The sequence below is a fragment of the Pinus tabuliformis genome, chromosome 5_2 (genome assembly GCF_031772625.1).
Source record: "Pinus tabuliformis cultivar Carrire ecotype Pingquan chromosome 5_2, CPIR1, whole genome shotgun sequence".
Classification (NCBI taxonomy): domain Eukaryota; kingdom Viridiplantae; phylum Streptophyta; class Pinopsida; order Pinales; family Pinaceae; genus Pinus; species Pinus tabuliformis.
This window is the reverse complement of record NC_142306.1, coordinates 1,100,061,388-1,100,085,704: the sequence shown is the minus strand read 5'-3', so window position 1 is coordinate 1,100,085,704 and position 24,317 is coordinate 1,100,061,388. Positions and strand designations below refer to the sequence as shown.

The window sequence follows — 24,317 nt, the reverse complement described above, 5'->3', positions numbered from 1 at the left end:
AGTGGAAACAGAGGATTTTTTCCACTGTATTCTGTTTGGAATAACTAGAAATTCCCGACATGGTATCAGAGCTTGTTCAGGCTCTTTGAAGACATCAAAGAAGCTGAAAGAAGATTTGTTGCTGCAGCAAATTATTCAGCAGAGTGAAAACGCTGTCAAGGTATTTTTCAGATTAGTTTTTGAGTAGCTGCTGAAGACAATTAAGTGATTTTTTTTTACAGTCAAGTATTGAAAGAATGGCCAGCACCAGCGTGGGTATGTTTAATACCCAGCTCCCACAGTTCAATGGGAAAAATTATGACTACTGGGCAATAACCATGAGAGCCGTGTTTGTCTCACATGATTTATGGGAACTTGTTGAATATGGATTTGAAGAACCAGCGAATGAAGAAGAGTTTATTGGATTAACTCAGGCAGAGAAAGAGCTGTTGAAGAGCAATAAGAAGAAGGACTCAAAAGCCCTTGTATTCTTATATCAAGCAGTGCATGAGAGTGTGTTTCCGAGGATAGCAGCAGCCAAGACATCCAGAGAAGCATGGCAAACTCTCAAGACAGCCTATCAAGGCATGGAGAAAGTGAAGAGAGCAAAACTACAGTTGTTGAGGAAAGATTTTGAGAACCTGCGTATGAAGGAGTCAGACAATATTGACTCATTCTTCACACAAGCAATTGGTTTGGTCACACAGATAAGGTCTCATGGAGAAACTCTTGAAGAAAGGAGGATTGTGGAGAAACTATTGAGGTGCCTACCCTCAAAGTTTGATGTGATTGTCACCACCATAGAAGAGACAAAGGATCTCTCAAAATTTTCAGTTGATGAACTTCATGCATCACTGATAACTCATGAGCAGAGGTTGAGTAGAAATGAAAACTCATCTCTGGAGCAAGCCTTCAAGACCCAAATGTCATTTGGAAGAGGAAGAAGTCAAGGCAGAGGAAACAAGAGAGGAAGAGGCAGAAGCCAATACAGAGGCAGAAGAAACAGTCCAGCAAACGTTCAAGGAAGAGGCAGCAATACAAATCAGAACCAGGGCCATGGCAGCAGCCAGCAAAGTGGACATCATCATGCTCAAGGACAAAGGTATGAAAAATCCAATGTCCAATGTTATTATTGTAAAAAATATGGGCACTATGCAAATGAATGTAAGAAAAAACAGCATGATATGAGTAATAGATCTAGTGCAAACATCACTAGAGAAAATATCAGTCAAGATAATGTGTTGTTAGTTTGTAATATGGCTGAAACAAACAGTGAGGATATATGGTTTCTAGATTCTGGTTGCAGCAACCATATGACAGGAAACATAGCCTTGTTTTCTGCTTTAGATGAGAATGTGCAGTCACAAGTCACACTTGGGACTGATAGTAAAATTTCTGTTATGGGAAAAGGAGAAGTTAAGATATTTACAAAGAAAGGTGAAAAGAAAACTATAGCAGATGTTTATTATGTTCCTGGAATGAAGTGTAATCTCTTGAGTATTGGACAACTTATTCAGAAGGGTTATAATGTTTTCTTTGAGAATGATGTATGCACCATCATGGACAGATTACCCAGCAAACGTTGTATCGCTGAAGTGAAGATGACAAGGAACAGGATGTTCCCTCTCAGAATAAGGGCAGATCTGAAAAATAAAGAAGTAGTTGCAGCAGTGACACAAGAGGCTCTCCAAAGTGTACCAAAGGATGAAAATTGGTTGTGGCATTTGAGGTTTGGACATCTCAACTTTGGAGGTCTTAATTTGTTGAGTAGAAAAGGAATGGTAAGAGGATTACCACTGATAGAAAAGCCAGACAGCCTTTGTGAAGGTTGTATATTGGGGAAACAACACAGAGAAAGTTTTCCAGCGGGAAAAAGCATAAGGGCAAAAGCACCCTTAGAAATTGTCCACTCAGATTTATGTGGACCAATGCAAGCTCCATCACTTGCAAGCAGCCAATATTTTCTAACATTTATTGATGACTTTACCAGAAAGACTTGGGTTTATTTTCTGAAGAATAAGAGTGAAGTGTTTGAAAAATTTCAAAATTTCAAAGCACTTGTAGAAAATCAAAGTGGGCTGCGTATCAAGGTTTTGAGAACTGACAGAGGAGGTGAGTATATCTCCAAAGAATTTTTACGTTTTTGCAGGGAAAATGGAATTCATAAGCAATTTACAGCAAGGTACACCCCGCAGCAAAATGGAGTTGCTGAAAGGAAAAACAGAACAATCATGGATATGGCGAGGAGCATGATGAAGGCAAAGCATTTGCCAAATGATTATTGGGCTGAAGCTGTACACTGTGCAGTATATATTTTAAATAGATGTCCTACAAAAGCAGTAATGAACAAAGTGCTAGAAGAAGCATGGAGTGGGAGAAAGCAAGGAGTCACCCACATGAAAGCTTTTGGTTGTGTGGCTTATGCACACATTCCAGATCAGCTAAGGAAGAAATTGGACAGCAAAGGGGAGAAATGTATTTTCATTGGATACAGTGAAGAATCCAAAGCCTACAGGTTGTATATCCCATCCACCAAGAAGTTTTTTGTGAGCAGAGATGTTCAATTTATTGAAGAGGAAGCTTGGGATGGAAGCATAGAGAAAACAGTTAATGTTAAAAACTGTTTGTCTCATGATGATGATGATGAAGAATTGGCTGAAACACATCCCCAAACAGCAGCGCCAACAACAGAACAGCAAGAGACACCCTTGAGGAGAAATGAGAGTGCTTCTTCAAGCACACCACAAGGAGGAAATTCAAGTGCATCATCAAGCACTTGCACACCGAATGAAAGAGGTAAGAAATTCAGAAGTTTGAGTGATATTTATGAAGAAGGAATGAATTCTCTGTTTGCTTTGTATTGTCATGTTGATGACCCTGTTCATTTCGAAGATGCAATTAAAAATAAGAAATGGATAGAAGCTATGGATGAGGAGATAAATGCGATAGAAAGAAATAAGACATGGGATTTAGTTGATCTACCAAAAGGTAAAGAAGTCATTGGAGTTAAATGGGTCTACAAGACCAAAAGTAATGCTGAAGGCAAGATAGAAAGGCATAAGGCAAGACTTGTTGTCAAGGGATACAAGCAGAAATATGGGAGAGATTATGAGGAGACTTTTGCACCGGTTGCAAGAATGGAAACAGTAAGAACAGTGCTGTCCATAGCAGCACAAAACAAATGGAAAGTTTACCAAATGGACGTGAAGTCAGCATTCTTGAATGGAATATTAAAGGAAGAGGTCTACATTGAGCAACCTCTAGGCTGTGAGAAGAAAGGCCAAGAGCACAAAGTCTGCAGATTGAAGAAAGTTCTTTATGGGCTGAAGCAAGCACCAAGAGCGTGGTACAGTAGGATAGATTCCTATCTACTGGAGAATGGATTTGAGAAGTGTGAGGGAGAACCCACTGTTTACATCAAAGAAAAAGATTGTAAAATTTTAATTGTTGTGTTATATGTTGATGATGTGATTTTTACAGGTAATGATGACTACCTCATTGAAAATTTCAAATCAGTCATGAAAGAAGAATTTGAGATGACTGACATGGGTTTGCTGAGATACTTCTTAGGAATAGAAGTAGATCAAAATAAAAATGGAATTTTTATTTCACAGGCAAAATATGTAAATGAAGTTTTGAGCAGATTTAACATGCAGGACAGCAAGGCAGCAATCACTCCCACAGTGATGGGATTAAAACTCAGCAAAGAGGACAACAGCAAAGATTTTGACCCTAGTGTGTACAAGAGCATAGTTGGCAGCCTCATGTATTTGACTGCAACTAGGCCAGACATAATGTATGCTGTTAGTTTAATTTCCAGATTCATGGAGAAGCCAAAAGAAACACATTGGCAGGCAGCAAAGAGAATTCTGAGGTATGTTAAAGGTACAAAAAGGTATGGCATATTTTATATTGTTTCAGAATGTTCAGATTTAGTTGGATATACAGATAGTGATTGGGCTGGAAGTGTAGATGACCGGAAAAGCACATCTAGTTACATTTTTCACATAGGTTCAGGAGCCATTTCATGGGCTTCGAAGAAACAGCCAATTGTGGCATTATCTACAGCAGAAGCAGAGTATGTGGCAGCTACAGCAGCAGCATGTCAAGCGGTTTGGATGAGGAGAATGTTGAGAAGTCTATGTCAGGAGAAGGCAACAGCAACAGTTATTTTTTGTGACAATAGTTCAGCTATTGCATTATCCAAGAACTCTGTATTCCACAAGAGAACAAAACACATAGACACAAAGTTTCACTACATCAGAGAATTGGTGAACAATGGAGAAATCATTTTACAACATTGCAGGACTCAGGAACAGGTTGCAGATATTCTAACAAAGCCATTGGATCAGAAAAGTTTTGAGTTTTTAAGGAAACTTCTGGGTATGACTGATAACCCAGCAGTTGAAATTAAAAGGGGAGTGTTGGAATATTAATTCCAACTGCTGTGCAGCAGCAGCTATTTTACTTTATTCATTTGTCTTTATCCGGCGCCCCACATTTTTCCCCCGATCTGTTAAATCACCGCTATTACCATCTTTTCACTCTTTAATTAATTTTTGTGTTGCCTGAATGAAGAAGATCAGATCCAGCGCCACACCGTTACTTTTCAGCAAGCGTATTAATGAGCAGACGGCTGAAAGAGATAAGAACCAGCCTCGAGCCGTAACAGCATTTATCAGTCTTGGGTTTCAGCACAACTGACTCAAGAAATACAGCAAGAAATCAAATCTGTTAATTATGAACAACAGATATTTCATCAGCAAGTTAAGGCGGTGAAGAACCTTTCCCGCACTATAAATAGAAACAGAAACAGAAGTAGAAAATATATATGAGAGAGATAGAGAGCGGATGAGAGCACGCAGCAGCGTGAAGAAAAATATTTCCAGAACAGTGAAATGCACAGAAGTGTAGTTTTGTAAGTTTTTTATATTGCATAGCAGTGCTGAAATTTTCTGAGATAAATGTTTTCTGGAACTGAAGTGTTCCTATTGTAATCTGTTAGGAAGATCCCTCTACGTGAGGAAGACTTAGTTTTATGTGTTGGTTTATTTTCATAAATTGAAATTCCTTTCTGTGCGTTTCTGTTTCACCAAAAGTCATTTCGTCAAATTTTTAGTTGCTGAAACAGCTCGTAACTCAAAAAATACTTGACGTCAAAATTTCCTGTTGCTGAAACACCACGAACAGCAACTGAAAATTTTTTACGTTGCTGAAACACCTGTTTCAGCAACTGAGAAAAAAACTGTGTTGCTGAAACACCGTTTCCAGCAAACGAATTTTTTATGTTTTTCTGAGTTAAAAACAGAGTATTTTCCTGTGTCAAAACCAGAATGTTATTTTGATCAGTTTGTGATCCTGAGGCAAAGTAGAGTATTATTTTATGCTCGGTTTTGTGTTTTTGAATTATCAGAAAACAGAGTATTGCTCTCTGTTCATATTTTTGTTGTTTCGGAATTTATCAGAAAATTCTGAACAGTGGAAACAGAGGATTTTTTCCACTGTATTCTGTTTGGAATAACCAGAAATTCCCGTCATCTTTTCTTTTCCTCAGAACATGATATTTTCTCCTTTTATCTGTTAATGATGGTAGAATTATTTACTGTTTTGCAATACTGCTAGTTTCATATCTTGTCACCAGAGTGATTCTCGCTCCTATTGGGTTGGTCTGAATGTATGTGATTTCTATCGAATCTGGTTATATGTGCTTTCTACAGAATTTAGAAAACAACTATGTTTGTTAGCGTGCATGTTAATTTCACCACATGCCATGCAACAAGCTCTGCTATCAGGAAAATCAATCTTGGATGAAAATGAGTCTTGGGTTTTATGTATGGTAACTCTATCCTCATCACACACAAGCTACAACTTGACACGAGGTTCTTACCTCAACCCTTCCTTTCTACATTACAAGGTCTTATCCTAAGGGTTTTTCTCTATCATGTCCTTCATACTTGTCACTCTTAAACAAGAAGTTATTTCTTTCCACTCCCTCAGCACCGCTAGCACTACATGCCTTAAGTATTCTTCCTAGATAAAATTTTAGCCTAGGACAACCATTCTTGGCAAGATGGGAAAAGGGACGACCGACTGAAAGACTTGCAATTCTAGAATACCCTTTATGTGTTAAATATTGTATGGCTACATAAACTAAGATCATCTTCACCTTAACGCATTTAACCTGGAAATTTACTTCTACAGGTCATAAACTCTTCTGAAATCAAATTTAGGACTTTTTCCTGTTACTCCTACTTTACCTAAATAAGAATAATTTATATTTCTCTTTTGACATGAAATCTGACTTTGACACTTACAGGCAATTCAACTTAGATTACATTACTAGCAAAACATTTAACTGTAACTATCTATAAACTACCAATCCAAAAGATTACAGTTATGTCGATTATAATTTACAGTACAATTTTATGCAAATCAGTCACTTCCATTTCCTAAATTTGGTTACTCTTTGAACCATTTCATCCATAAGGAATAACATGTAACAGAATTTCCAATATCTTAATTCATTTACTTTAAAATCAACATTCACCCCATAAATAATATCATGCAGAAGAAACTCATCCAAAACCTTTCTTAGCCACCTAAATACAAAACTTGAATTAAAAAAAAAACAATAATGACAACAACATCTAACTGATTTAATCCCTAGAAAATGTGAAGTGGGAAACGCATTTCTTCCCAACCATGAAAGTGCTCCTTGGTTCCCCCCAGTTAAGAAGCTTGTTTTATCCCTTCAACAACCTCTTGTTGATTCCAATTCATGTCTCATATACATGATTGTTAGCAGATGTTTCTTTGGCAGCGTCCTACCTTTCAAGGGTCTGCTTATCCCCTTAGCCTAGGTTGTTTCCTCTTTTCCTTAAAAAGGCAAGGAAAATCTTTTTTTTTCTCCAACAAATCAAAAATATGTTTTTCTCTCCCACAGATTTATTCCCTTAGTATTTATCTTCAACTGAGTGGATAATAATATGAATATCTATTTTTTCCAGATTAACAAGCTTCCCTTTCCCACATTTTCCAGCTTTAAATCTTAATTGTTTATTATAAAAATCTTATCTACATTTAGTTTTATTTCTAGTGGCCCCCAGCCAGTTACAACACTAGTTTTTAAAACATATAACCATAAAAATATTTACATGCAGAAGAGGGTGTTACACTTGGTTTAGAAGCACTTTAATTGTTGGTTTCTTGGGTAAATGGTTCACTCTATGTTTTCTTTCGGTGTTATGGCTCCTGAACTATGGGACATGCAGACATGGCACTATTATGTGTCTTTTTCCTATACATTATTCTCCAAGAGGAACAAGGCTAGGGTGTTAGAGTAACAAGGTATTTGTTTTTCTTTTCTCTAACCTAGGTCTTGGGAAGAACTATCCTCACTCTGTACATGAGACTCTTCAAAGTAGCTTGGGTGTTTTGTCTGGTAACATTTGTTCCCTTCTGCTTAATTCTAGTCATTTATATTCCCAATTTCTAGTCTTCAGCCCTTGGGAGATTAGCCTTTGCAAGCTTGTCTAGGTTCGTCACCCACCTTGGTTTTTTCACACTCCTCTTCAGAATTTTCTGGTGTCGGGGGAGGATTTATTTTCCTTTTGCAGCAATGGTAGTTTTTCCCTATTCATTTTTTCACTTGCAAGTTGCATGAGTCCCTCACAAAGGTTCAGTCTCATATATGGTATGGTTGGTCTCTTGGGTGTTACTTCACTAGTTTTCTCCCTTCTTGGGCTAGGAAGGTTTCTCTAAAACTTTTTTTGCTTAGTTCACCCCTACTACTATTCTCCTAGGTGACATCTCCATCGTCTATTAGGATGGTGCGTCGATGTGTCTCCTCAGGGCAACGGGGTGGTAGAAGAGGCAAGGTCTCCCCTCAGCCTATAACCCAAGGGGAGGCTCATCACTCTATGGGTAGGTACAATCCTTTTGTTCTTATAGATATACATCGTGATAAATATGATACCGAGGGTGATGTTTGCTACATTCATAGGTTTATCCCTGATCAACATGTGGAGATGGAAACTAGGAGTTGGGTAGGAAATACTTGGTCCAAACAAACAAGGTACATGCAGACTATCAATCTGTATTGGCACATCAAAATGCTCATGGGTCAAGTTCTGATTGAATGTTTAAAAACACAAGAGATATTAGTTTTTGTGACAAATATCATGGAGAGAGTTCAAAAGCTAGATAATAAAATTTCCATTCTTGCTAAGCGATCAATAGTTATCACTTTCACCACATCCCATGAGAACAACAACCCATCTTGACCAATTCAAGTGGATTCCTCCTCTGAATGATATGCATTGCAAATTTATATTTAGTTTTTGGTTTTTTTGGTTTGATACACAACACCAAATCTACTGCTTTTGCTTGTAGTCAGTATAGTCAACATATGATTATATCTAGAATGTCTAGTAAGCATTGGATTTAAGTATTACAGTGGTCCGATAGTGATTTTTTGAAGCACAATTTAAAGTCATTAAATTTCTACTACTGGTGTGGTTTCCCTGGCAAATGATAACTCGACATGTATTTTATAGCATAGTCTAACTAATAAAAGTTTTGGCCCTTTTTCCATTAATTTTTTTTTGATGTAAATTGGAAAGTGATTTTTTAGGATCATAAGTTTGAGTTATGTAATTCACAGAATTGGAGTGTCTCAAAGATGTTTCAAAGCATTCAATCCATTAATCATTTAAAAATATAATTTAAATAACAAGAAACCACAACCGTATGCCAAATTCTAACCAAAAATAATAATTAAAACATCTATTTAAATAGTCTATTAAATAAATAAATAAAATAACTTTAAGCTTTTAGATATATTTTATAAATACACATATAACTATTTAAAAATAATATTATCCTATCATATTATTATCGTGGCTTCACAAACTGCTCTTTTTTTTATCTGTATCCTATCATAGTTTTTATATTGACTTAATATAATCTATGAAGCTTTTTTCTCTGAAAAACTATTTCAAAATAATATTATATTAATCTTTATTATTAATTTTAATAATAAATATTAATATAGATTAATTTCAATTTCATTTCATGTAATTAATTAATTATGTGAAATGTGAGTTAAAAAAAATTAAGCAGGTTACAAGTGAAAATTGATTGACATGTATATTCACTGTAAGCAAAAATGAATAAACAAGAAGTGGTTTTAATAAACGGAGGCAGTTGGTCGCTGAAAGAGGAAAGGTTTCAAGTTAATGGACAATAAGATAAGGACACGCGTGACGATTGAATACCTATTAATTCAATGACAGACAAATATATTTTGTTATATTAATTTTTTTAAATTAAATAATACAAAGATTTGAATGGTGTGTCAATGTTTTTTCATAAATTTAATATTAATAAATATATATTAAATGTAAATAACGATTTTAATAATATAACAAGGAATTTATTTCTGTAAAAACATATATATATAACAAGGAATTTATTTAATTTTTTTGACACTATAAACCCCATATGAATGCCAGCCCACCCGAAAAGCAATATTTTGGATTATAGGAAAATATTGAAGAAACGGCATCCAAAAGAAAATATTTTAGAACCAACTAGAAAGTTGCAACTAAACATCCCAAACATGATCATACAAACTAAATTTTTTTCCAGAGATGAAATTCAATGCAATTTGTACTTTAGTTTATTTTAGAGATAAACTTCAATATAACTAGTTATGTTGTAAGGCGTTTCGTTTTGATAAGAATTCTCTCAGTTGCCACTTTGCACTCTTATGTGCCATTAGATTCATTGTAAGACCATCAGATTCATTTTTAGACGATTGAGAGTTATTCCACCCTTAGATCTCACTTTTTTAACTATCAACCAAATCTTGATTTGTAAAGCCAAATAATGGATTAGTTAGGACATTTGTTTTTCAAATAATGGGCCGTGGAAGTGCCATGTAATGTTGTGTTTTCCATAATAGCAGGGTGTCATATGATAGTGAATGCAAAGCCATTACGTCTTCCTCAGAATTTTCCTATACTATTTTTTCTGGTGATCATTGGTAAAAACCCGCGTGCACAGGATGAAACTTTGAACCCCAAATTTTGTGATCACCCAATGTTCTGGCGCCCTTCATTCTATGCATTTGGCAGCGTCATACTCTCGAACTTCCATACCAATTCTACGCCCTTTCTGCATTTTCAGACGATTGGCCTCCCATTGTTTGTTCCTTGTTTGATTCTTGTAACCCTACAATCACCTCTGCGATTTCCCTTTTCAGAGAAGAAGAAGAATTATGGGATAGATGGCCTCATGTGCCCAGTGGAACAAGGCGGTGAATAAGAAGAATTATAGGATCGATGGTCTCGTGCACCCAATGGACTGAGGCGGTGAGTCCAGACATCATGAGAGTCGTCCACCTTAGCGGCCAGGTGGACAAATTTCTGGGTCATGTCTAAACAACTAAATATGTATGTTCTCCGAATCACCTTGTATGTTCTCTCCACTCTCCACTAGCTTTAGAGAAAAAAAAATGGATCTAAATACATTTATTTCTTCCCTACTCTACCTCATTTTAATTTCAAGGACATGTCCAAGAAATTGAGGAAACGTCAACAATAATTAGTCGTAATCTTGTAAGAATTTACGTTTTGGAGGCTCTCATTCGTGCCGACCACTTTCAGGGTTGTGCTTATTTGCTCCATGAGCATATTTAGCTATAGGAAGCTTCTGATACGACGACTTTCGAAATTGCTGGAAAAGAATCCATTTTCTGGTCTCAAAGGTCAGTCAAGAAGGAAACTTAGGTTTACATGCAAAAAATTGTCAATATTTAAAGAATTCCCTAAAATTTGCTTCCTATTTTAGTAGTAGAGAAAAGTTTGGTCTACATCGTAAAAAGCAATTGATATTTAAAGGAATTGCAAAACAAAAACCCTATATTAGAGCGAGTCATTCATGGGGAGCTTTAAAACTTTGCTAGGTAGGAGTTTCTTAGTGATGATTCGGCTCTATATTTTCCGTACTCGAAATAATTAGTGAAAATATATACATTTGATAGAGGATTTTCAAGTGCATGAATAAATATCTCAAAGTTTCCCAGAACATACTTATTATATGACTGGTTATCATTTTAGCAGTTGTCATTATTGAGTTAGAGCTAATTCTTCTAACTGTTGAAACTCACAAAATGAGCTTGAAGACTCTCCAAGAGAGCTTGTCGATTACATTCAACATCTGTTTATTTATACATAATCTCAGTCGAAGTTTCTATAGTGCAATCTTCCAACTGTCATTTATTTCAATAACTCTGACAGACTCCTATCGATTCTTAATTCCCCACAGACTGTCGCTGACTAGCCGTCATGGGAACATGCGTCGGGGGATTAATATTCTAACAAACCTCCCCTTAATCACGATGACCTAAAGTTTAAAGTGTCTATTGGTCTCAGTCTCAGCTAAGGCTTACAATAGTACATATAAAAAAACTTGATAAGGGGGCTTTCATTTTTGTTGTTGGTTTCACACAACACAACTCTCTTTAGCGAACATGATGTTGCAGACAATCCTATTTTCCAACACTCCATTAGAAACTCTCTACGATCTACGCCACATAGGCATCACTTTCGGCACAACCCTCTTCATCGGACACTCAGTTGCAGACACTCCTATCTACCAACACTCCACTAGAAATTCCTACGCCACACACGCATCACGGTCGTCACAACTCTTCAACGGACACTCGGTTGCAAACACTCCTATCTACCAACACTCCACTAAAAATGCCTACACCACATAGGCGTCACGATCAGCACAACCCTCTTTAGTGGACACTCGATTGTAAAAACTCCTATTTGCCAACACTCCACTCGAAACTCCTATGCCACACAAACATCACGATTGGCACAACCCTCTTCAGCGGACACTCAGTTGCAGAGACTCCTATCTACCAACACTCCACTGGAAAAACACAGACATGACGGTCAGCATAACCCTCTTCAGTGGACATTCGGTTGCAAACACTCCTATCTGCGAACACTTCAGTGGATCTATGCCACACAGGCATCTTAAACAACGCTCTCCAACTGCCTCAACAATAGAGCAGACTCCACTTTCCCTTCACAACCAGCAAGCCATCCTCTTTCTCTTCACACCGCATAGCCCACAATTCTTCACACCATCGATCTTACAACTCTGGCTCTGATTTCATATGCTCCTATGCTCACCCTTATGCCCTCTTCCGGACAACACTGGGCCATACACAACTCCACAAGCTCTGGCAGTGAGTCTCACGACACAAGTTTACTCATTAGTCGTGATTGGAAGGGTCTTCTGAACTTCACCATGGCCTCCACTCAGCCTTTAGTGCTTCACTACACACTATGCACTCCACGCTATTTCCACACTCAAATGGCTTAGTTCACATGGTAGTCAAACATGGATTTTAAAATTTTCACGCTACACCAGTGAACCAAAACGCACTAGAGGTTCTCCTCCAAATGCATAACTAAGCAGACCTGATATTCCTGTCGATAAACACTCCTTCACACTGGGCACAGGTTTATGCCTCCTCTTATCAGGAAAGACTCCAACAACGATCTTCTCCTGCATTGATTTTCTTCTCCTCCAGGTGGCTCGATCCACCCTCAACGACATCCACAACCCTCAACTCTCCTTGACACTCTTCACCCAGCCGATCTCTGTTAGATCCTAGCAGCCCCACCGTTCTTCGCATACACCGTTGGATCTCTTATCCTCTATGCTTATGAACACTCAGATTCAAGAACGTTGGTAACCTTGGAGGTCCACACAAATTAATCTTGGACCCTGAGACTCGGCCCACTGATTCACACTTCTTAGGGTCACATGTTCCAAAAGTTCTTTGAATGCACAAGACTCGACCGACTAGTCCACTTTCACCGCACGACGCATCTGCTGAGGCCGTGAGTTTGGGCCTCTCTCATGCTTCACTCTCACACAAAATTTCGAATGGTTGGGCCAAGCAATATCAGCGGTGGCTAGGATACCACAATGAGACTTAAAAATTCCAAGAAAGCCGGTAGCAACCAATGATGACAACACCTTCCAGTGAATTAGGTGAATGCAAGTCCTTGCAGACTCGTCCACACTTCGACCTACCTAACACTCCTGCCTTCACCTCCACGTTTCCATAGAAAATTTGTCCACTCATTAAGCTGACGATTTCCTTTGTTAACTACGTGATTTATAGTGATAATATCAGAGTATGCGTACTGGAAGACCATAAAAACTGGCATTAATCCCTGCAATTGTGAACCTTTTATTAGAACAATGGGTTGAGTTCTATAAGAATTATTTGACGAAACTGCCAAATAGCAGTGAATGTCATTCATCTAAACTTTTGAGAGGTCACGAATGTTTGTCCAAATTTCCAATTAGTAGGAGCGACGTTATACATGGTCAGTGTTTTCCCACTGCTTATCTTTCGCCAGTCAGCTCCAATCTGAGAGCACTCAACTCAATAGCTGTCCACACACTGTGAGTTCTCCAGGCCACTCTTCCACGTCGTCTCCAGGCTTACACACAGCCACAACTCTCTGCTTGAATGCTCTTCAACAGAACACCAAGCCCTCAGTTCTTCACTCCACCATTCTTACTCGATTATGGCCAAACACAACTCTTCGAGCCACACTGGCTTTCTCTGAGCCCTCACTACTAAAGCTCTGATAGCATGCTGAAACTCACAAAGTGAGCTTGAAGACTCTCCAAGAGAGCCTGTCGATTACATTCAACATCTATTTATTTATACATAATCTTAGTTGGAGTTTCTACAGTGAAATCTGTTGGCTACCATTTATTTCAACAACTCTCACCTACTCATGCCGACTCCTAATTCCCCGCAGACTGCTGCCGACTAGCCGTCATGGAAATAGGCATCGAGGTTAATATTCTTAACACTAACCATTTGAACTTGGCATTCTAAGACAAACCTATATTTACATGTCATATGAGCAACTCATAGAATGCAGTTTCCCAATCTAAATTATTGGGGTTAATTCCCTAAATTTCCATGAGAATAATAGTTAAATTAAATTACAGACAACAATGACATACCTAAAAACCTCTTTTCTTTGGTATTCTCTTGGGCCAAATATTTTAAAGCTAGTTAAATACTATAAAATCTTTTGCTTTTACCACTGTAGTAAATAAATACATCCTTGGGAGTGCTCAAGAAAATTCTTGACAAGGTTGTTGGATGAATTATCATAAGCAACTGTCTGGAGGACTTATGCCAATTCTTCATTTTGCAAAATCCCAACCCTTCATTATTCGTTACTTTTGGTTTTGGTAATTTTAGTGGTGAACTTGACTTTTAAGTCATTTTCTAAAGCATTTTGGGCTATTTTTTTCCAAAGAAAAAATTGTGATTTCTATTCCAGAAGAAGAAGAGAAATCACACTTTTTATATGTCGTAGCACTTACTGCACCCAAATTTAGGAGTTAAAAAACTTCCTATCCTTGAAAAACTTATACTTCAAAATCAAATGCATTGTCTGTGATTATGCCTATGGTGGTCGTATAAAAAACAACAAAGAAAAGCCTCAAATATTATACAATGGCTTTAGATTCCAACTAGAGTTGATGATCTTCAAATAACGGATTTGGTCTATTTTTCATGCCACAATACTTAGGATTCAAGCACAACTTGCTCAAGATGTTGCATAACATATTCCTTGTTTCTGCTCTTTAAAGATCTTCCCTTCCTTTAATCACATCTTATTCTCTGCACGGAATGTAAACTCAAATATGTTATATAGTAAAAATTGAACCTATTAATCATGGAATTGGCGCAGTTATAAATCTTTTACAAGTAAGAGATAGTTTGTTCATGCATAGCAGACTATATTATATGTCAAAAGTCCTCATCAACAACTATATTCCCATTATAGTACGATACATAGAAGAATATTAGCCTCATGATGCCAACAATAAGCAATATCAATGACATATAGGGTTTTTGTCCCCTCCCTAACCAATGGAGAAGAATGAAATATAATGTTACTAAACAATTTCTTTATGGAGGTGCAACAACTCCATCTCTGTATGCAAGTGGTCAATGGCTTCTTATGCATGTATTAACAAAATGTGCATTTGATGTTCATTGCTTTCTTATGTGCCATCAAATTTTCACTCTAAAGTTATGGGTGGCACATTCCATAGTTTCTTATTAAATGGTTTAAGCATCCTTTATTGCTTTCATATTTTTGTTGAAAAACTACATACTTATTTTTCAAATTGCATTGTTGTGCTCTACAAAATTATTGTGTATACAGGGCAATTATGATATTAGCCAAGGGAAACAAAAAATTGAAATTTTGTTAGATTTGTGCAAGGGAAATATTTCATGGAGCCCCTGAAGTTCGAAAGGTGTAATAAATTGTATTCTATCGTTACTTATAAACAGAGTTGGTAAATAGGAAACACAATTAAATTTAGAGTAGATAACTCACAAAATTTGTTGTCTGCGATTGTTACCATTAGATTGGGCAAACTTACCAAATGGAATCCAAACTCTATATAGAGGCCCCCTCCAAGGGAATGTGTAAGGATGCTTGGAAATACATTTGAAGAGCATTAGTTGGAAACTTCAACAAGCTACTGTGCACAGAGGCAAAGGACGCCTATGAATCACCAAATCTCCCAACATTCATGACACTAAATCTCGTAAGCCTCACCTAGCTCACACCCTCTCAAAGGTCATGATTTTGCAAATATTTATTACTCAAAGTACTTCATAGATATTGTCTAAGTAGATAACCCATCAAGATTGTTCAACTATGCAAGAGAACTCTAAGAAAGTTTTCATTATGGGTCATAGGCTAAGTTGTATCTAAAGCGCCCCGCTTCCTACCATATTGTCTAGAATTTTTGTTGAATGTTTTGTCATCTAATTTGCTGGAAATTCAAACCTCCAATTTGCTAGAAATTCAAACCTCTAACTAAGTCTATCAATCACAAGATTCCCGTGAAATGAGGGCAATTTAGTTAGCCATATTACATTGTATTATGAAAAATATATCTTTATAAGGCACACATAGAATTAAAATGGGTAGCCCCAATTTTGGTGCTACTAAAACTATGAGAAATAAACGCTTTGCAAAAAAGTACACAACCACAATGGAAATTTCGAGTTTCAAGTTACTCAAACTGGATTGTGGTTCAATAAAGAGTATTCACGATGACTGGTGCAACTTCCAATATTATCACATGTAGTTGAGATCCTGACATGGACACAAGATAAGTGTTTGGTGATCAATGATTTATGGTAATATGGAAATGGAAGTACAGTCCTTTAAGTATTTCAAAAATACGATATCTTGGTTTTTTTTTTCTAATTATTATTTTAAATGGTGATTCTCATGGAATTTGTATATTTTATTTTGTAAAATTATTTTACGATCTACACCGGCATAGATCTATCTTAAGCAGGAATCTAACATAAGTTGAGAGGATTCAATTTTTTTTAGGTGAAAATTTATTTTAGAGTGCTAAAAACAATGTGTAATTTTTTATTGTTTAAATGTATTTTTGAATGTTATAAAGATTACATAACATGTGCGTTGAGTCATTTTATCAACACAGATTAAACTTGGTTTTTTATTATTAATATGTTTTTAAGTATACGTCAATATTAATTCATATTAAAAATTTTATTCATAACTTGTTTGGATATTTTATTCTATACAACATTAAAATAAATTATTTTAAGATTTTTTTTCTATATATAGATATATATGACGTTGATATAAAATATCTTTGAAAATTATAATGTTTAAACATCTCATTCACATATTGTTTTTTTTACTTCTAATTACTTTACATGAAATTATATTAGGTTATATAGACAACTAATTTAAATGCATAGCATAATTTATTATTATTATTATTACAGCTAACATTGCTTTTCTATTTAGAGAATATTTTATTTTTATTTGAAGAAGGATGAACATACTTACACATCAGCTTCACACTGGGCTGTAGAATGAGCCTTTCAGCTTAATAATACAATATACAATGTTCCTTAGTGCTTCCAAATGTGTATATGTAACACCCTCCTCCCACATCCACCCAAGTAACCCTGCAACCAAGGTAAACATGAGACAAGAGGCTACTATGATCAGATTCGACCTCCTAGGTAACCTTAAAGAAGTGGAATCAACAAAACATTACACACAGTCATACAACATCATCAACAAAACCCTGAAGAGACAAGTCAGCCACTCATACAGTCTGTCATTGGGTCCTATTGTTGTTCTGGACCCCTGAGGCCACAGTCGCTCTCATGCTATGGGAAAGGTGGTGACCAGAGACCTAAAGTGATTCGCATAATCCTGCATGCCAACGATTGTGGACCAAACTTGCCATTTTTGTGCCAATGACCCTAGGATTTAAGCCATTTTTTTAGGCCCAAAGCCTAGGTCACTGCCCGGATTGGAATGAAAACTTGAAATCAAGAAAGGTATAGGGAAACAATGAAGCAAAAGAAGTAAACTTAGCAAGACCTTATCCAGAACCCTACTAGCCATGACAACCATTTCATCGAACATATTTTCAACATGTAACATACAAGTGTAAACAACATAACTAAGTGTATGGATCTCATACTTATTTGAGAATCGCTATAAACCATTGTTCGCTCATGTGATTTGCTAAATATTCATCTCATTAGGCCATAGACACATTATCCATTCATATACAAGTAAAAACATGTTGAGAGCCAAATGTAGTTGCTGCCATAAAATATAAATGTAACGAGCATAATAGGGATAGAAATACAATAAACATATCAGCCATCAAAATCCTAATATACACCAGTAAATTTACACATGAAAATCAATGGAATGAATTTCTCATTAATCAACGTAATGGACCAACCGGTGATGGGACTACCATGTTCCAACTGACCATAGATTGGCTGAGCAAAGTCTCTCTTCATCCAATCACCCCCATGTCATATTCCAAGCATGAATGTGGGACTCATAGAACACATCAAAAACACCAATCAATGTGGATGACACCAGAGTTCTCCGATTACACTGTGAGGAATTTGAGTGCCTCCTAGTCTCTCAAGATTTACTGTGCATCTGTAGTCCGATCCAAGTATCACTAGGCCAACACCGAGACAATCTCTTGGCTTTACCGTCCATTCTATCCGGGAATCACTAGGCCCAACAAAGAGAAAATCCACCTCTTAGCTTTACTGTATATCCCACCATTCACCAACAAGGATTTCTAGGCCCACCGAGGCACACAATCTGGCTTTACCACAACCCGCAGTCTAGTCCAGGGGTTACTAGGTCAGTGTCTTCGTGCATCCTCAGTCCATTTCAGGGACCAATACACCATGTGTTTGTCAATTTGGAGATCCACCCCACTCAGTTTCGAATCTAATCCGACCATCCCACATAAACTGAATGAGAGAACCAATCTCATCAAATCTACAAGAAATGGAAAGACTAGGCTAAAAATACTGTCACACCTGGCAAAACCCATCATGTGGTAGAAAACAAACACATGCAATCCCATGCATGCCAAATCTAGCAAGGAAAGTACACATGCAAGTCGATCCTTACAATGAAGCATGTTGTAGCTACTTGATCCTGCCTTTCTGTGCTTGATCTTTGCTTCCTCTTGCCTTCTTCTCCTTTCTTACTCCAATACCAAAGTGCTCTAAGAAAATCTAAGTGTCCAAGAGTATTAAAGAGAGATAATAATGAAATATCTCCAAAGATAAACTGATAAAAGGTTACCAACTGATCCTCATAAGCCTTTTTATGAATGAGGCCTCTATTTTCTTCATTTTCCATTATTTTCATTCATCTTCCTCCTCACATGCAACCTGTGACCTTTCATCTCTTTTTTCTCCTAACTTCCATTATTTTCATAAATAATTGTGCCAAAAATGTCATTTTGCTTTTCCAAAGCCTTAATCATTGCCTTTTCCAATTTCCTTAGCCATAAACAACCAAATGAACACCCCCTAGGATGTCTTTCCCAACATTCAGCTTGGAATAAATGTCTCATTCATCAGTGGTTATTTTTTTTTACTTTTATTACATGGAATTTTCACCAAGGATGTTATAGAACCCTCCCCCTTGGGGGACACCGTCCTTAGTGTTCAATCACTCATATACCTCAACAACCTGCTGAAAGAATACATATTGCTTATAGATCTTTATAACACATCTCGATGCAGTATTTATAATGAAATATCTGCTCAAGAGAAGTACATCATGACAACATGACAACATATTGCAGTGGATTTTTATATCACAACTCATTACGGTATTTACAATGATCATCCTGCTGAGTGCCAACCCATATGACATCACAACATCATGATAACATAACCACATGATAGCATAATAACATGATAACATAACCATAATGACATGATACCCATACGGCGTAGTGGAGCTTTATAACACAGCTCATTATAGTATTTACATCCATACACATGGGTACATATATCAACATCATCAAAATATATATATCCCAAAACATATGCCAAATCATATATCAAACATATACTATTCATGATATCTAATCACATATCAAAACAACATATAGCATATATCAAACCATCATAATGCATATATCGAACCACCATAAATCATATACCAAACCACCATAAGAAAATACCAAACCACCATCTCAAGGTGTTTTTCCTCAACCGAAAAACAAGGAAGGACACATGGCCAGAATTTGATCTGCCATCTCCAATGTAGCTTCATTAGACCCAAAGTGCTTCCATTACAATTTAACTTGCTCGATTGCTCGGTTCTGGAGCATGAACAACTTTTTCTATAATATACACTAAGGCTCGGGGAAAATTTTAGGGGTTAATATTCACAACTGGGCTAATTTTCCATGCTTTTTCTAAAAAAATGATTCGCTACTTTCCATTATTTCTAAAAATGTTTCACCCAAATTTTATAGTATAAAATTATTTCACTTTAAAAATCGCCAAAATTTTATATATAGACTATATAAAATTATTATAATTTTGAATATTTTTGCAAAAATATCACCAAATATTTTAGAGGATGCATATTATGGACTTGTGAGATTCACCAAGGTTTCTAAACTTTAAGAAAAAAAATTCATGCTTAAAATTTTCCTTCTTGAGGCTCCGGCTGGAATTCTCCATCTGGTTCCACCTACAATATAGAATAGTCAATCACATGATCATCATCCTTAACATACTTCTTAGGCAAACATAGATGGAAAACATCGTGGAATTTCACTAGCGAAGGAAGTGCAAGTCGATAAGCTACTGGCCCAATCCTCTCAATGATACTAAAGGGTCCACAAAATAGTGGTGCTAATTATGGTGAAGTAAAATTATGAGTGCGGACATAAACAATTCCTCTAGCCCGATAATGGGTATATCTACAACCGATACATTATATGGAAGATTTCCTTAGGTTATAACCAATTAAGAGGGCCTACCTCTTAGTATGCTTATCCCATTTGATGATGACCTTGCTTGCTCACTCCAACTATCTCTCGTTTCCTTCTTCGAACACCTGAAACAAGTAAACAACAACAAACAACAACCGTGATAATAGAAAAATTGTAATTCAACCTACTTAACAAGTCAAGAAACATTAATCCGTAAACATGTAAGATGACACATCATGTAGGAAATCAATCGATAGTTGCATATATATTGAATCAAGAATAGATTACAATCATTGTCTTGACGTTGCCATTCTCCTCTGAAAAAACCAGGTTCCCACACACTTTTGTTAGCATTCCATGATGGCCTCAACAATGATAGTTTCAAGGCTCTTCCCTTTAGGCTTCACACTAAACCAAATTCACACTTCTCCCTCACACAACTATAGAGATACAACTATGAATAGCTTGTTGTTTACTCCAAACTTAATTAGCACTAGCACACGAATATTAACACTACAACACTAGCTTGTGCTTGGGAAAAATGGAGGTTTATATAGCATGAATGGATGGGAGATGGTTCCTCTTCTCATGGGAGAAGGTCTTATCTCTTGAGGTAGTTCCATCCTTATAGGAGAAAGGAGCCCAAACTGACATCCTCGACCCCATCTGGCCAAACCATTTACCAGACTTTTGTTACGAAGCTTCTAGAACTGGAAGCTTCACCTCCTTATTTAAAAAACTTTCCATAAGAGGATCAGCGTGACTAGAACAAAGCCCAGTCACTCCGGTCGGCGCTAGGGAGAGTGTTAATCCCTGCATATCGACACGAGGAGGACAAGGATCATTAGCGTCGGTCTTGTAAACTGGGGAAAACAGAAGATTTTGGGGAAATGGTGCAAAAGGGAATTGATCTGCTCATGAAGAGGGACACAATCAGAGTTTCTTCATGAAGGGAAAGCATGTAGGGTTCACTATATAGGTCCTCTAGGATCAAGGAACGAGGAGTACAGGGAGAGTGACAAAATGTTGTATAACACTAGCTTCGCACATGATCCAATGCACAAGGAGCTCTTCTTTGGCTTGATGTGAAAGTACACCTATTCCCCAACCTAGAACCCCTTGTACAACCTAGTCATGTTTGCATAACTCTTCTTCTTATCCTGTGTTGCCTTGAACTTCTTCATGATCACCTGCATCTCTTGTTCCATGTCTGCCACCATATCTAGTCCAATCAATAGTCTGCTAACCGGATCACTCCATCTAATGGGAGTGTTACAACTTTGCTCATACAATGCCTCAAAAGGACTCATCCTCAATGACTCTTGACAACCATTGTTGTATGCAAACTCTACCAAAGGAATATACTCTTCCCACTTCCATTGTTGATGCATCACATAGATCCTCAACATGTCCTTCAATACCTTGTTGACCCTCTCTATATGTCCATCTGTCTGTGAATGATAAGTTGTGTTGAAGTCCAACTTTGTGCCTAAACCTGCGAATAACTCCTTCCAAAACTTGGAAGTGAACTTCGCATCCATGTTTGACACAATATTCTTCGGAACACCATGTAGTCTAACCACATCTATGATGAACACCTATGCCACATCACTAGTTAAGAACGTAGACTTCATCGGAATGAAGTGTGCAATCTTTGTTAACCTGTCCATAATGACCATGATGGAATCATGATACTTCACTGTCTTCAGCAACCCTGTGATGAAGTCCATGGAAATGGCCTCCCATTTCCACTTTGGAATCTCAATCGGTTGTAGCAGTCCACTTAGATGTTTACACTCTGCCTTCACTCATTGATAGTCAAAGCATCTAACCACAAACTTTTCTACATTCCTCTTCAAATTCAGAAAATAGTAATATATCTTCACTGCTGTGAGTGTCTTATGATAACCTGGGTGACCTGAATATGGTTTCGCATGAAACCCCCTCGAGATCACTGTTATGAAACCAGCTCAAGAAAAGATAGAAAGATAAATCAACGCCTTAGAATTCAGCCTCTTCGAGGGGGAAACCTCCTTTACATTACATAAATGAACAATTCTTGGATGATTCAAATGACAAAACCTCCTTTCTATATATAGGAGTCTAAGGAGTCACAATATAATCCAGCTGACCTAACAATAATAATATAAAGCCACAAAAATAACAATAGAGGGATTCTATGGGGCACAGTAATAACAATATGGGGGCAATAGGGGCACAACAATATTAATAAGGGGTATAACTACAATAGTAATGGGGTAATCACTAGTATTATAGGGACCCAACATGCCTCTCTCCTTCAAGACAGTGTTGTCCTCAATGCTTGAGTAGTTCTGGATACTTCTGCATAAAATTCTCATCCTCCCATGTGGAATCTTCAGCGGATAAGTTCTTCCACTTGATAAGATACTCTAAAATTGAATGATTTCGTAGCTGTCGAGTTCTTGTTTCTGTGACTGCTTCCGGTTCCAATATAATTTTTCCTTCCTCATCAAGTTCTGGCAATATTGTTTGAACTGGGAGCTTGTCACCTATAACCTTCTTTAAACATGAAACATGGAAAACTGGGTGCAATCGAGAAGCTGCAGGAAGCTCCAATTTGTATGCCATAGTACCAATCTTTTGCAACACCTTGTACGGACCATAATACTTTGGTGATAATTTATTATCCTTCTTAGCTTGCTTGAGGGACATTTGCTTATATGGTTGTAGCCGTAGGAATACCCAATCACCTACATAAAAACTTCTTTCACTACGATGTTGATCTGCCTGTTGTTTCATTCTATTCTGTGCCAACACGAGGTTATCCTTTAAGAGTTGGAGGACTTGTTGTTGATGTTCGATGTGATGTTCCACTGCCTGAACCTTAGAATTTTCTCTTAAATATGATGTGATGGATGGTGGTTGATACCCATAAAGTGCCATAAATGGGGTCATTTTTGTTGCTGTATGGAAGGAAGTGTTATACCACCATTCAGCCAGAGGCAACCATTTGACCCATTGTGTCTGTTTATCAGATACAAAGCAACGAAGATATCCTTCCAAACATTTTTTTACTATCTCAGTTTGCCCATCAGATTGAGGATGATAAGATGAGCTATGAGCTAACTGAGTACCAAGACAAGAAAATAATTCTGTCCAAAAATTTCCAGTGAAAATGGGATCTCTGTCACTTACAATAATCTTTGGGTTTCCATGTAGCTTTTGAATTGTTTCCATAAATGCAGTAGAAACTGTACTGGCTTTAAATGGATGTGATAATGCACAAAAGTGTGCATACTTGGTAAGTCTGTCAACTACCACCATGATGACACTCTTTCCCTCAGACTTGGGTAAACCTGTGATAAAATCCATTGAAACCTCCTCCCAACGTTGGCTTGGAATGGATAAAGGTTGTAATAGACCCGGTGTCTTAATTGTTTCAACTTTATTTTGTTGGCAAACCAAACATTCCGCCACAAACTTTTGAATATCTGATTTAAGGCCATCCCAAAAAAATTCCTTCTTAACCCTGTGGTAAGTTTTTAAAAATCCTGAGTGCCCTCCCAAGGGAGAAGTGTGCAATTACATAAGAATCTTTTGTTTTAGCTGGGAATTCTTACAGAGATATAAGCGATCTTTGTACCATAACGAATCATTTTTGAGCCAAATGTATCAGATGTACTGGAGTCTTGTTGTAACTTTCGAATAAGTGCCCATACTTCTTCGTCATTCTTCCATTCCTCCCTTGCTTCGTTTATCCAATCTGGTTGGATAATAGAAATGGCGCACAACAATGCTTCCACATCCTCATCCTTTCTTGAGAGTGCATCTGCCACCACATTTTGCTTCCCTTTTTTGTAGATGATTTCAAAGTCATAACCCAACATCTTTGTGACCCACTTTTGTTGCTCTTCAGAGAATAATCTTTG

At 37.1% G+C, this 24,317-nt stretch overlaps 1 pseudogene; it reads left to right on the top strand.

The window, feature by feature from the left end:
* Nucleotides 1–24,317, top strand: part of LOC149163077 (protein NRT1/ PTR FAMILY 5.2-like) — a 147,230-nt pseudogene that overhangs the window by 73,239 nt on the left and 49,674 nt on the right.